The 15012-nt window shown below is 38.7% G+C and overlaps 1 protein-coding gene across 10 annotated transcripts in view; it reads right to left on the reverse strand.

The window, feature by feature from the left end:
• The window catches only part of LOC126873465 (tubulin monoglutamylase TTLL4-like), a 236845-nt gene that overhangs the window by 17248 nt on the left and 204585 nt on the right, over positions 1 to 15012 (reverse strand). Inside the window, exon 1 of one of the 10 annotated variants that reach the window (XM_050634331.1) lies at positions 5334 to 5914. The exons of 8 other annotated variants lie outside the window; for them this stretch is intronic. The gene's annotated coding sequence lies outside the window, so the exon portion shown is untranslated. Of the gene's footprint in view, positions 1 to 1100; positions 1359 to 5333; positions 5915 to 15012 lie in introns of those variants that run through there. One more of the 10 variants, XM_050634329.1, reaches the window with a different exon arrangement.

Below are 15012 nucleotides of genomic sequence, written 5' to 3' on the forward strand. Positions count from 1 at the left end.
AACACGGGTCCGAGTGGGCCGGCCGAGTATTTACGAGGCTTTACCTCTAAACTGCGAAAGCCGATCTCGTGGAGCCATGGATCGGCCGCAACGATCGTGTCCGTTTGTCGTTCGTTAAAGAATTTCGCTGCTGTTTTTTCCTACACCTGGACGAGATGGACTTTTAAACTGGCGATCGGCTTCGTTTTACGAGTCGTTGTACGACAGTATATCGTTTTCAAGAGAAACGTCTCTGTTGTAAAACGAGATTGCTGATAGAGTTTGTTTCGAAAATATGAAACAGCCGAAGTTCATCCCTTGGCGCTCGTATTTTTCATTCTATTTCTCTTCGCGTGGATTCTGGTTTCAACGCTGGACGATATACTATACGTGCGTTACATTGAAAAATTAGAATGGCGGGTTTGACACGATTTGATAGACGAAAGAAAGTTGACGAAGTAAGATACGTCAGAAGACAAATTACTTTCACAAAATGCATTTACACTTAACGAATGCAACGGACAAATATAGCATAAACGTATTAATTTTTGCCTACGATGTCATTCGACATGACTGTGTCGTTGTTCTACTTCAAAGTTCGAGATCGAAGATAAGACATTTTTAATCTGTATAAGCGTCGTTATCGCTTCTACGATAATACAGCGAAAGAAAATTTTGACAAAGTAACACGAGGCGTAAAATTATCGTTGCTACAGAGAGAGAGAGAGAGAGAGAGAGAGAGAGAGAGAGAGAGAGAGTATAGCGAAATATCGATCTTTCGATTCCTCCAACTAGGAATGGCAATATCTGCTTTTAAATAGCAAGGTCGACACTTTCAGCGGAATTATTTCTCAGTTACATAATAACCTGCGTTTTACCTTCGTATCGACGTATCTCACATTTTTCAGCAACTCGTAGTTTACATATACGTGTGCTTAATACACGCATACTACACAAACACAAAATACATAGACACCAAACAAATTCACCTATCATCCAAGCGAAATTATAAATAAACTTAAAAAATTCTCTTCGATGATGTTAAACGTACACGATCAATAGCTTCGTCGAGCGAGTTAAATATTCAAAAATCATCGAAATATTACTCGGAAGTATATTACCTTTCGTATCTTTTCCACGACGAATGCCAGTCAGGAAATTGAAAGATAGACGATTTATCACTGTATCGTACAATAGTGTTCTATAAATATGGAAATACACATATCACAGGTATCGTACGCGCTCTGAGCACCAAGAGGAGCAACCAAAGATAAAGAAACACTGTCTCGGCTCTCCTATCTTGCACTCTATTATCTATGACACGCGAGTGTTCGATACAATTGTGCCGGTGCCGCCACAATATATTTTCGCGTTCGTTTTGGCATTGTGCCGGACTTCTCGGTTACGCTGAAATAATTTCGTCAACTGCGTACTGATGTGTCATCTACTTATTATTAATGCGCCCGCATCAATAGCCCACTCGATCATCGTTGCAAATTTAATTTTAAAATCTTTTTCTATTCGTCGATTACGAGCACGTACTTGCTACGTTCTTATTAATCGAGGGTCGATGATTCATTTTGCTTTTTATAAATGAAACATCGATGCCTGTAACGACTCTTCTAGACTCGCGCAATGTCTGATATTTTGTTGATCGCGGCGTTGATATGCTAATGTTAATAAAACGTCGTGATACGTAATTCGTCTATCGTTTCCGGAAAAATATTTTTCCTGCAAAGTAATTCGAGGAAGTGCAATTGAAAGTGAGATCGAAAGAGCGTTAATTTTTAGGCAACGGGAGTATTGGAGTACTTTACGACTCGAATTCTCGGTTATCGACTGACTAATCGTCTTTGCATGAATTTAAATCTGAAAATAGAAACGTAGGACTGCGAGCTGAATCACGCGATGAAATTTATCAAAACGACGGCTTTCTTCGAATCGCGTTTCGTGATTCTTATAATCGAACCAGTTTAAGATCGATTTTATTTTAACGTTTTACGGACGACTACGATATCTCAATGTTGCGCTTGCTTAATGTTTCACTGGTTCCAAGAAGATGATACATCGATAACGAGGAGAATATCTTTACAGAGAACGAAGAAGAATCGAATATAACGTTTAGAAGGAAACTTCGATTGCCTACCTGCCATAAGCTTCTACGAGGAATAAAATCTTTAAAAGATCCAATATATTGCGCAACAAACGTTAACAGAGTATAAAGTAACAAAAGATCGATGAATTAATGGTGAAAAATGTGTAAAAGAAAAAAAAAAAAGGAAACGTCATCGTTAATCACACACGTACAGACGATGTAACGTTAATATTAAAACGAAGACAGAAAAACTAACAGAAATCTCTAACTGCTCGGTATAAATCAAAGTCTGCATAAATTAACGCTTCTAGACAACAGCGTCTGTAATATAAAACTCGTTTCAAAGAAACTAAAATGTACGTACATTTGCTACTAATTTCTTCGTGGCGAAGAAACGGCTTTGGCTTGCACTGACACATCAATAAAACTAGAATGTAAGATGTATGGAAAGGTATATAAATTATAAAAAGGACAAAGAAGAAGACGATAAGCTATATTTTCTATTTTTCATAAGGAAGTAGTATATCTAAAATTTAGTATATCGATCGATGATCAAAGTTGTTCATTTGTTTGACACGAAAACTGAACGCATGCTTCCCCATCCATTTTTCCATCGTCGTAATATTAAAATATCGAAGATATAAAAATCTTTCATTAACACAAAGCATAACTATAAAACCAAATCGTTTGACTATATCTTGGAGCCTAACAGGTTCTCTCCGCGTTTAGCCATTAGAATAAAAATATTCTTTATTTATCCATTAAAGGCCCATCTCAAGCCTGGAATTACCGCGATGCTATATATCGGGTGAACTTTTTCGAATACAGCGGGCGTTAACGGGTTAATCGTAAAGCGGCACTAAAATCGAAGAAACCAATAGAACGATACTTGTCGTTTCCTACGATCTTTAAAGAATATTAATAAAATTCCCAGGATAGCGCGATCGTAAATTCGTAAAATTTTCTACGAAAACTTACGTAATATTCTTTATTTATCCATTAAAGGCCCATTTCAAGCCTGGAATTATCGCGATGCTATATATCGGGTGAACTTTTTCGAATACAGCAGGCGTTAACGGGTTAATCGTAAAGCGGCACTAAAATCGAAGAAACCAATAGAACGATACTTGTCATTTCCTACGATTTTTAAAGAATATTAATAAAATTCCCAGCAGAGCGTGATCGTAAATTCGTAAAAATTTCTACGAAAAATTACGAATCGCTCGTTTGTTTCACTCCAATAATTTCAGTATCAAAAATAAAGTTTACATTCACTTCCTTTCCTTGAAAACCGGGAAGGATCTTACAATAAAACCGCGCAGATACATCAATTTGCAGTTAAACGCGGTATCGCGAAACAGGTGCACGCGTCGTCATTAATTTCATCGTGACAGAACGATCCCGGACTAAGAGATCTCCACTGAAAGGGTTTTAAACGTTCGGATCGCGATGAAACGCGATTCTTTTTCCAGGTCGACTGATATAATGCTGCCGACGCGACGTCGAAAACGAGGCATTACCATGAGTGCGTAGCAGCAGAGAGACCGGTAGGATAATTACACTGATTGGTCGTCCGAGCCGGATGTGGTGGCTGGTCGCGCGCGCGCGCGCGCGCGCGTCCACGCGACCGTGTGCCTGTTAAGCTGAACAAAACGAGCGTTATCCGCGATGGCACGCCGGTATCATCGAGACACACTGGCTTGCGTTATTATTAATCGTATTAACGACCCTGCAGTGATGTGATACTATGCTAACGGCCGATCGAATTCAAACCTCTTCTTCGCCAGGCGCTTTTATTCTTCCCTTCTTTCCACGAGCTATTTTAATTTAGATCTATCGAATGATCGACTCGTTTCCCTTTTATTTTACACCAGTATAACTTCTCGAAATTATATCGCCAGAAGCTATATACGTATAGAATAAACGCTCGGGGAATAGGTTGAAATATTAAAAATTGGCGAATAGGTGAATTATACAGGGTGGTTGGTAACGTGGTACAAGCGGAAAGGGGGTGATTCTACGCGTAAAAAGAAGTCGAAAATATAGAATAAACATTTTTCGTTCGAGGCTTTGTTTTCGAGAAAATCGATTTTGAATTTCCGCTCGGTACGCGTGCGGTACGTTATAACGGATCTCACTGTAGATAGTTGTCTCGATGGAAAAATTAAAAAAAAGAGAGAAAAGAAGAAAATTAAAAAAAAAATTTATACTATATTTTCGACTTCTTTTTTCGCGTAGAATCACTCCCTTTCTGCTTGTACCACCAGTTACCAACCACCCTGTATAATAATATCGAGCGAGACGATAGTTGGTACAATGTTAATATCGTTTTTTAACGGGATATGCCAATTTAGATGTTTCGAAGGATCGATTCATTTCTCTTCCATTTTCCAAGAATATAATTTTCTAAAATTAGGAAGAACTTTGTTGAAATATTAAAAATTAATCAATTTGTACATTATTTAATCCTCTACTTTGTAATATCGTATATGTGTGAATGGTACTTGTTAATATCGTTTTTCGAAGGGATGTTTCAATTCAGATCTTTTAAAAAATTGTTGGTTGCTCTCCTTCTCATCTTCTATTTGAAGTAGAGGTAGAGTAGAGGGATTTTTCTGAAGTCGTAAAATTTATGTGATGTGATAGATATATCCTTTAAGTAAGGATAAGATTCTTACGTAACTAGTAAATCCAAATCCCCTTTGTCTGGGGATTTACGTATTACGTATATATAACAAATAGGCTTAAATCTTTTTAGTATAAGCATTAAGTATTTTAAATATTTGTGTTTAAGTATTTAATATTGCAGCGTACATATAGCTAAGAATACGTATCGTCACGTTTCCGTAGACATTCTCATCGTATGTTAAATTCCATTCGAATGATCGGGCAATAAAATGTTTAACAATCGATCATTCAAAATTGTTGCTTCGTCTGCCAATAAATAAATACTGCATAAATCATTTGTCTAAACCGTTGGTATATTTCCCTTTCATAAAGTGTACAAAGACTCTCCTAAGTAACCATACAAAAATGAAATATCCTTTAAACTTCGAAGACTATAACAGTAGCTCGAACCTTTCTCCGAGTACTCGAAAATATCCAAAAATATTCAAAAATGGTATATGCAGGTTGCAGGAACGCAAGATGCGTGACTAACTGCGTGGACGAAAAGAGACAAAGAATAAAAAAAAAAAAGAAAAAAAAACGAGCACGATAGAAAGAGAGCGCGAGAGAGGAGCCTAAGTAAGTGAGTTACCTGAAAGGGGCAATCAATATCGTCCAACGAAGCCAGTGCACGTACGAGGAGGCATCGAACGCCGGAACAGCATGTTTACCGAAAAAGCAGCAGAGCGTCTTCGATCCGCTCGGCTCTCCCTCTTCTGGTTTAACGTTCGGTGTTACTATATACCGAGACAATCAGGCCGGGACACGGTATCACGGCAGAGAAGGTGGAAGAAGAAGAGTAGTCAGCGACCCGGCGCACCACCATCGGCAACAGTTCAGCGACGCTAATTCGGAACGTGCTGGTATACGAAACGGTTCCGCACTGTTCCTCGTCTCCCTCTTCTTCATTCTCGCACCGAAAGCGCTTGTAGATCGTTCGTTCTCGCTTTAAATCGCGCGTCGTTCGACTCGCCCATCCTCGTCGAGTGGCGAACCCCCGACGCAAGGTTCACGATTCTCTCTCTCTCTCCTTTCCTTTCTTTCTCTTCTTCTTTCACCGCAGAATGGGTAGCCGCCTCGCCTCCGAAATTCCTCGCTTGTACACTCTTGGCTCGTGCTACGAGAAACGTGGGAAGATTCTCAGGCCTGAGGAAGCCCTGAACGTCCCCACCACGTGCAAGGAACACGCGTTCGCAACCGTCTGCGTGGCCTTTGTGCATGCGCACACCACTGTACCAGTGTACGTTACGTGTATACGTATGCTGATACGCTGGCCAAATACACATACACGCGAATGCTCTTTATGTGGGAACACAGAGAGAGGAGTCTCGTATCTTTCTTGCACTTGGATGGTCGCATTGTGCACCGAGCCGTGAGTCCTCTTTGTAAGAGAAGAGGAGCCAACCTGGCCCGGTAATGTAACCTTAGCGTGGCCCCATTGCCGCTTGTTGTGCACATAATACGAGGCTATTGTACCGAGCACGGGCCATATTGTTGCCCACATCTCGGTCGGCACCCTGCCCAACACACCGACCGACGATCCCCTTTCCTTATTTTCTTCCTTGCTTCGCTCGCTACTTTTTTTCCTTGTATTCTTTTTGCTTTCTTCCTCCTTATGATTCCCCTTTATACGGCAGATTCTCCAGACTGACATCGCGCTGGATCCTTCATAATCCGAATCTATGCGAACGACGAAGCGGGGAAGGTGTAGAAGGGTAGAGTTCCTTCAGAGTGACTCTCGAGTTGTTGCGTTTGATATATGGTGTTTCGAAGATGGTTAATTTCTTCCGATCTTGGGAGATTGGTTTGGTGCTGCGAATAGACGGCGTTGCTCGTAAGATTGCGTTTGGACGAGCCGTGGTATGGTAATCGGTAATTGTGTGTAAATCTTTTTGTGGGAAGCGAGCGAAGGTTAAAAGGGTTAAAGGGACGCTTGGATGGTTGCGTGTGGGAAACAGCGCCTCGCAGATTAATCGATTAATTTTTTTTGTTCTTGCTTCGTGTCGTGAATAGGTGACGTTGTTAACGCGATAAGTAGCGGTATGATACTTGGTGATTAGTATGCTATTTTTCATAAAAGCGTCTAGCGATTAACGTACTGACGTATCGATGGTAAATTCTTTAGCGAGAATTCTACTCGTCGTAGTTACGTGAGTAATAATCACGCAGAATGTTTATTAACAATTGCTCGTAATTGTGACATTTTCTAGAATCGTTTTATCACTTGACGACTACCTTATCTCGAGACTGAATTATAAACCATAAAAATGATAATAGTTAAACATGCGATATTAATACATGCGGTGATACTTAAATAGCAAACATAGTAGAATGCATGCACGTTAGACGATGTATACGTAAATATTCTCACGGTTGAAAATGTTCTTTCGTAAACATTCTCTACGCTATCAGAATTTTCCAGGAAGTCGTTCGACTTCTGTTCGTGCATGCTTCTAACATCACCCCACCGAATTCGCGGCGCGTGTCTGTGACGCTGTGTGCTATTCTACTGTCGAAAATCTCGACGTTAATACGCGTTACCTTGCTCGAGATGCGTCGTATTTACTAACTGCGTATTATTTACATCTCAGTGTTCTAATTCTCCATTCACACGTTTCTACACCACTTTTGATAGCTTCGTTGGATTAAAACGTATTTATCTAAGCGTCTATTAAACATCGCTATAATTAAATTTAATATCTTGTCGAGGCTTCTGAGTACCTTTTTCCTCGCATATTTGAAAGTAAGCTCATTTTACAACACAATTTATTACACATTTTTATATCAAAATATATAACAAAAGTTTATATCTAAATTTAATTAGTTTCATTTAAATAGTTTATTCAAAGTCATTTCTGCAATTCGTTTATTTCAATAAATAATTGGTTCTAATTATTGCAAATTGCTGATTTATCATACCGTTTCTTTATTTTATATAGTCAGTCTTTGTTTCTTTATAAAATATTAGCTAATCGCGTGGTTTAGTTAATAATTTAATAGTTTATTTAAAGTCATTTCTGCAATTCGTTTATTTCAATAAATAATTGGTTCTAATTATTGCAAATTGCTGATTTATCATACCGTTTCTTTATTTTATATAGTCAGTCTTTGTTTCTTTATAAAATATTAGCTAATCGCGTGGTTTCCTTCGAGAGAATAAGAATTGACGATCCATTCGTGAACTAATGCAAATGTGTTAATGTTTGCTTGATTCTAGCAAAGGCAGACTCGTTGCAACATGTATATTCTCTTTTTATTGAAACAATGGCATATCTGATAAATAATTCACAATATTTGTCACGTAACACATAGCATTTGCATTTGCGTCGTTCGCGTTCGTTTAATTAGATTTAATTCGATTTAATCTCGCTTCATTTCATTTAATCAAACTATTGTTCTAATCCTGTCGGCATTCGGTACACGTATATTAGATCAAGTTTCTCCGTTAACGATTCAGAGAAGTTTCGGTCGACGTGCACTTTTTGCAGCGGAGAATTCGTTCGCTAAAAGTGCAGAGCGTGCTGTGAACGCCTATAGGCGTTACGGTAAATGGGTCACTCGGGCTATGCTTGGATGGAAGCGTGCGATTGTTATCGACTAGCTGAACGTCGAAAGGGTTAGGTCGAACGATACAGTGGGTTAAGTGGATTCGTTACGGTTGCTTTAGATTTTTCACGGTTCATTGCGAATGTCAACTTTGGTCGTGTCAACGCGATACAGCATACGGAAAAGCGTAGTCCTCTAAATTGCAATTATTCAACGGTGTCACGGATTTATTTTATAATATGTTGCAAACCATCGAAACGAAATAATTTTATTTTACACAATAAGATCTGTTATCTACCAGAGGAGATGAAAAGAATAATTTTGAAAAAGAAAAGTTTTCGATGAATTTTGAGCAACAATTTTTGTATAAATTTATTTTCTTCGTCAACGTAAGCTTCGATTGCAAAAATAATATTTGTCCGATGCTTGTCAGAGTGCGTGCTTGTTGCTAATAAACTACATTTTTATAAGCTTGCAAATAATTTTTTTACTTTTCCTGGAAAACGTGTTTGAGCCGTGTACACCACTTTTGAAACGCTTCTGCGATATTTCATCCATTTTTATCACTTTTCCATTTAATAAGCAACTCTTATACGTACAAACGTAAATGGTCAACCAAAGTAATCTTGAAAACCTCGTGATTTTCTCGGATGAGTTGAGTCGTTAAAAAGTTACATAAATTAGTCTGTCCGATATTGCAGCGAAGAACTGGTGGTAATTATGAACGGATTAAACCATGACGACACAGAAACATTCTGAAACGTTCCATTATACCGGTCGTTTACAAACTAGCAGACAAATATTTATGCGTCCGGATTTAATCCGTTGCCATCGAACTTGTCACGAGATTTGTAGGAAACAGCTTGCACTGGAACCTTGACGGATAAATCGGGAAAATCTGGTTATTTCGGAAAAAATATAAAGATAAAGGTATACTGTTTATTGTGGTATGCGGGTACTAATACGATTCCTGCATAGTAATTACTTGTACGTCCAGATAGACTCACGTCGAGTTCTCACTTTTACGAATCTTGTTATGAATTTCGATAGCTTCTTCGTTCGAAGAATATATTTTGTTTCAAATTTCATAATATAGATATCTTTCTATTATACGTACAATCTTTTTTAAATATAGTAGAATAAGTAGTAATAAGTAGAATAAAGAAATATAGAATAAGAAATAATTGCAAATTTAATAGCAGAGTTCTTGTAAATAATTTGCAAGAAAATAAATTCAAAGGAAATACGCCTGACGCAAAATAAAATAATTCTTATCAGACTGTGGATTTTATGCAAATTCACATCTTTGAACGTATAATTAAAACAGTAAATTTTCGATAGGAAATTCTTTTACCTACCAAGCACTATAGATAACACTATACTTTTTTTTTATACAAGTTGCGTGTATTCCGTGCAATGGTACATTTCCCTACAATTTTCTACAAACGCACAAACCTCGTAGCCTAATTATTATAGCATTTAAGAGACTGTTCAAACTTCATTATACCTCTGCTCACAAAAATATGAATTTTTGCGTAAACGTTGCCCGTGTCTGGTAATAAAAAATGCTAATAAAATGATAATAAAAAACTTTGCCAAGGCAATTGCGGATATTCGATAATTTCATCTATGAAGTAATTAAATTACGACAGCGATAAAACCGCGAAGAAACACGTGCACGATTGCATGAGTCATGAAACGATCGTTTTCGTGAGCATCTTCGGATACTCTACTTTTTTCTCCTCTTCGTCTGTCCGTTTTTTCCATCGACTTCATTACCGCATTGGATTAATGACCGGGAAGATGGCCAGCATCGATGTTTCCGACTCGTTTGCGCGCTGAATAATCGGGCATTAAGTCGAACGGATTCTCTTCCTACTCATCAAGGGCCACGGAGGCGGTCTTTTAATCGACTTGGCGTTAACGCCACGATCGCGTAGCAAACACCTGTGAAAGCAAAAAGAGCCGATGCTGTTACTTCTTCACGCCGTTAATGGATGTTTATTTTCAGAACGCGATACCTTTCGGTTCGAATGAGAGCGGCTTCGTGAGTCGAGGATTATTCGGTTCACGTCCGTCATCCTCGATATGGATAAATGTTAATTCGAACGTGCAAGTCCGTGGAAAGGATCAAATGGTGAGATCTCTCGCCGCGAGTATCTAAATTACCGATGATGCAAGCGATCACCGTTGAATCGCTTTGACGAAGGCTAAAGGGTTTAGTCTTTGAAGAATTTTTAAAGCTCGTGTCAGAGGATTACGCGTGTCGTGTAATATAGTTACGCTACACTGCCGTGGATAATTACAAACTCGATCCTATTTTTAGATTTGTCGAAGAAACGTTGAAACAATCTTTGGAGCAATATAATTACAACGTGGAAAGAAAAGTTGACAGACTCGTTTGTATAATTTCATACTATTGGGCTGGCAACTAAGTGATTGCGGATTTCTCAATACTACCTAATGACAAAATCCGCAATCACTTAGTTGCCAACCGAATGTAATGTACAGTGAAACAATATAATTACAACATGGAAAGAAAAGTTGACAGACTCGTTTGTATAATTTCGTATTACTGAGCTGGCAACTAAGTGATTGCGGATTTTGTCATTAGCTGGTATTGACAAATCCGCAATCATTTAATTGCCAGCCCAATATAATGTACAGTGAAATAATGTAATTACAACACGAAAAGAAAAGTTGACAGACTCGTTTGTATAATTTCATAGTATTGGGCTGGCAACTAAGTGATTGCGAATTTTGTCATTAGGTGGTATTGACAAATCCGCAATCATTTAATTGCCAGCCGAATATAATGTACAGTGAAACTGAAGCACAAAAGTTGTCTTCTTTTGAAGTTTGCAGAAAATGTAAGTTTCTCTTGTTTCTTCTGTATTTTCGGCTGCCAGGAGATATAAACTCGACCTTAACTTTGTTACGCTTTTATTCAACGTTTAATGAATTTTCCTTTATTTTTGTTTGCTATGTTTTGATTGAATCTGTTAGGTACACTATCCGCTAACTTGTTTAGAATTTCGTTCTGAACATTCGCGAGTTTTAGTCTGTTTTTAAATTCTACTATATTCCCTATAGGTGGCTTTCCCTAGTCGTAAACTCTTCTCGCTGGAATTCCCCACGGGTTGTCGATGGCGTTCAGATTAAGACACGATGTTGGCCATGTTAAATAATTCCACTGCGAAAAAACGTGAAACCAGTTTTTTTTTACAGTGGCGGTCATATGAATAGCAGCATTGTGTTGTTAAAAAGTTGTCTTTTTGTCTGCCGTTTCAGTGATGAAAGGCAATAATTTGCCATGTCACATGTCCTGATATCTTGTAGCGGTCGATTCACCCTTTGCAAAAATAATTTCACTCCAGGAACGATCATCGCTTTCTTGGAAATATCGAAGAAATAACGCAGCAAATGTATTTGATCGTTTAATTATACACAACGCTAAATAGCTACGTTTAATATGGCTAGGAAACTTGTCCATGGGTCACGGATGTCATTGGGTCACTAATGTTTATAATATTTTAGAATTTTATCATTTGTTATGATAATGCGTCGGAAAATTGTATGCGTAACATGTATCGAAAACACAAACATGTTATATAATGAGACACATGTGTGATACTTTGCTATCGTTAAGGTACTTCAGTGTAGACTTGATTTATTTGTACGATCAGACAATGATAAACTATGCATGTCACATATGCGACACTGCGTTCTTACGAACACTATGGCGCGTCAGACGTGTGTGAAAAGGAATCTTGCTACACACTGAAACGATAATACCAATAATTAACATTCTTCCAATAAAACGTCTACAAAGGACGTTGAATCGGTGGATGGAAATTATTGGAATTTAAAGAAGCTTCTTTAGAACTCGATCTTAATTGGAATTAAATTCAAGAAAGAAAGATAAATAACATAAAAAGGATATGAAAAATTAAAAAACTTTTTTTTTGTCTCCAACAGTGAAGCTTCGTAAACGGAGAAACAGACGAAGGATAAAGAATGTCCTCCTTTCTTTTTTCAATTTCAATCATGAAATTTCCAAAGAATTACATTTCCTCTTTAATTTTAATCGCGAAATTTCCAAAGAATAACGTTGCTTGCGCATAAAAGTTGAAATGTCCCGGAACGACGGGTCCACGATTCCTTTGAAGTTGTCCGCAATCGGACACAACGAGCAGATTTTTCATTCGTAGAACCGGTCGACTTCCGTGGCACGATGGCTGTCAGACGGTGCCTCGATTTAATTATCAGAAGCTGGCCGATTTCCACGTCGTCAAAAATCACTTGTTCGATGCCAGACCTCGATGCTTATAGTGACTTTCACCTGAGTCTCAGATTGAGTGGTAAGACTGTCTCGAACAGCTTACGCAACGACGCGTGCAAGGGAACACGCGGCTGGGACATAGTCGCACGAGACCAATTAATCACGAGACGAAAAGAGAGCGAAGGAACCTCCTTTTAAATCGTCGTAACACGCGCGCGATCTGCCAACGGCAATCTGTCGCGGTTACGTAAAATTTACGCGCATGCTGAAGCTTGCATCAACTCGTGTAGCGGGTGGAATTGCTACTTTTTGCTAATTCACGTCAACTCTTTCATCAAAGCTCGAGGAATCGTTTAGAATCTGTTGGACATTCATTTTTCTACATTTAATCCTCTCACAAGTCATACCGATCACAGCTTCTGTGTGACCGCTTTTTAAAAAGTTACTATAATTAGCATTGCACGTCTTACGAAAAAAAGTCTCGTTCTCGTAAATGAATTTATCACGAGAAGATAGAAGAAGTAGTTGCAAGTGACAAGGGAAATTTGTAAAGATGATGTCTATAACGATCATTCGTCTACGTATTTTAATTCATGCAGTTAATTTATCTTGTGACCGCTGAGCGAATCGTTTATTGGATTGGCAATTAAGTGATTGCGGATTTTGTCATTAGGCGGTAATTGATTGATCGATTTAATTCTTGACTGATCGATTTAATTCACAAAACGAGCAGTTTACGCACATTGATACATTTAGTATAAGGAATTAAACAATCCATCTTATTGACATCTTGACAAAATGATAGATATCGAGTTACTAAACTTCAACAGTAAAAGAATAAAAGTTCGCAGCTTTTAGGTACCTCGACACGTTTCAGAAACCAATGGAACGACATTTTTCTGTCACAGCCCGCAAGATCAACCGTATGAAAGAAACCTCGGACAATAGCGGAAGATCTGTAAGATTCGTGCGAGAGGATCGGTTTGGAAATGGGACGAAACCGTTCTCCATTCAATCGGAATTTAACAGTGCGCAAAGGACGAGACACGCGAAAGAAAGAACAGCGGGTATCACGCGAGGCCCTTCGCTTCGATAAACATCGAAATGACCGCGTGACCTGTTTAGCTCGACTCAATTATGCGCCCCGTGGCCCAGCTACGGGGATTACACCTGCTCTCTGCCAGGATGTCTCGGCGACAGGGTGGCAGAACGAATCGCCGAACGACTTATCGAATCATCGCGGCCGACCAACGGCGAAAAATTATCAGAATAAAAGGGAAGTAAAAAGAAAAAGACGAGAAAGAGGGAAGGGGAAGAAAAGAGAAAAAAGTGGAAAGGAGAGAAAGAGAAGAAAAGAGGAACAAATGGGGAAGAGAAAATGGCAAGTAAAGAGAAAAAATGGAAAAGAAAAGGAAGAAATAATGTGGAAGAGAAAGACAGAGAAAAAAAAGAAAGAGAGAGAGAGAGAGGGCTCCGCGGAGGGCTGCAATTTTCGCGGCTCACATTTTTCTCCATCACCGGCGCCCGCGTACCGTTATATTCGCGGTAATCGCGTCTCATCGTTCCCTCGGTCCAGTTCCTCCTCTTCGGGCCACCTGCTTCGCGTATACACCGTACGACTCGAATTAACGTCGATGTTGACTGAAAGGTTACTCGTACAACGGTCCCCTGCCGGGGCTGCGTGTTTCTACCTTTAATTTTAACTCTTTCGCCATGTACGACAACGTGGCGTGGCGTGGTGTTCGATGCTGCCTCCTCGACGGTTCCAAGCGAACCATCATTGGCTTTTGACGATGGTCACTGCGAAATCGCGCCAGGGATCGACGATCTTTCGTAGAAGTGGAATGCTTCTAGTTACTAGAAGGCGGATTTTTATGAATTTCGCAAGGAAACTGAAAGGTACGAACAAAATGCACAGAATTCACATGCAGATTATCATAGGACGAGCACGGCCTATTCCTAAATAGTAAGAAGACCTTATCCTTTTACTATTATTATTCTTGACTTTTTGATTTTAGCGTCAGCCTTAACAAGTGGTATTTTAACATAAAATAGAGCAAAGTAAAAGGAATCTGTTGGGTCTATTAGAAATTTAATCAAAGCAAAGAATATTTGAATAGTTTTCAATATATATTTATTTTTGAAGTTAGAAGGAATATAGGAGAAATACGTGAGATTCAGAATCAAATGAAAAGATGTTTTCGGCAATATGGGTATGATAAGGATGTTGATAACAATGTAAATGCTGAACTTTATAATTGTTTCTCTATAAAAGATGGAAGATGCGATTTATCGTGTTTTCGTGTGAAATCTTCGCATAGTGCGATGTAATTAACGAAAGTGAATGTAGAAGGTGAGAATTATTAAAAAATCGAGCGATCGAGATCTACCACAAGTTGCAGCCTTTTTTTGCACGACGAATTAGCATTGAAATTACGTGTAT

The sequence above is a fragment of the Bombus huntii genome, chromosome 14 (assembly GCF_024542735.1).
Source record: "Bombus huntii isolate Logan2020A chromosome 14, iyBomHunt1.1, whole genome shotgun sequence".
Lineage (NCBI taxonomy): Eukaryota > Metazoa > Arthropoda > Insecta > Hymenoptera > Apidae > Bombus > Bombus huntii.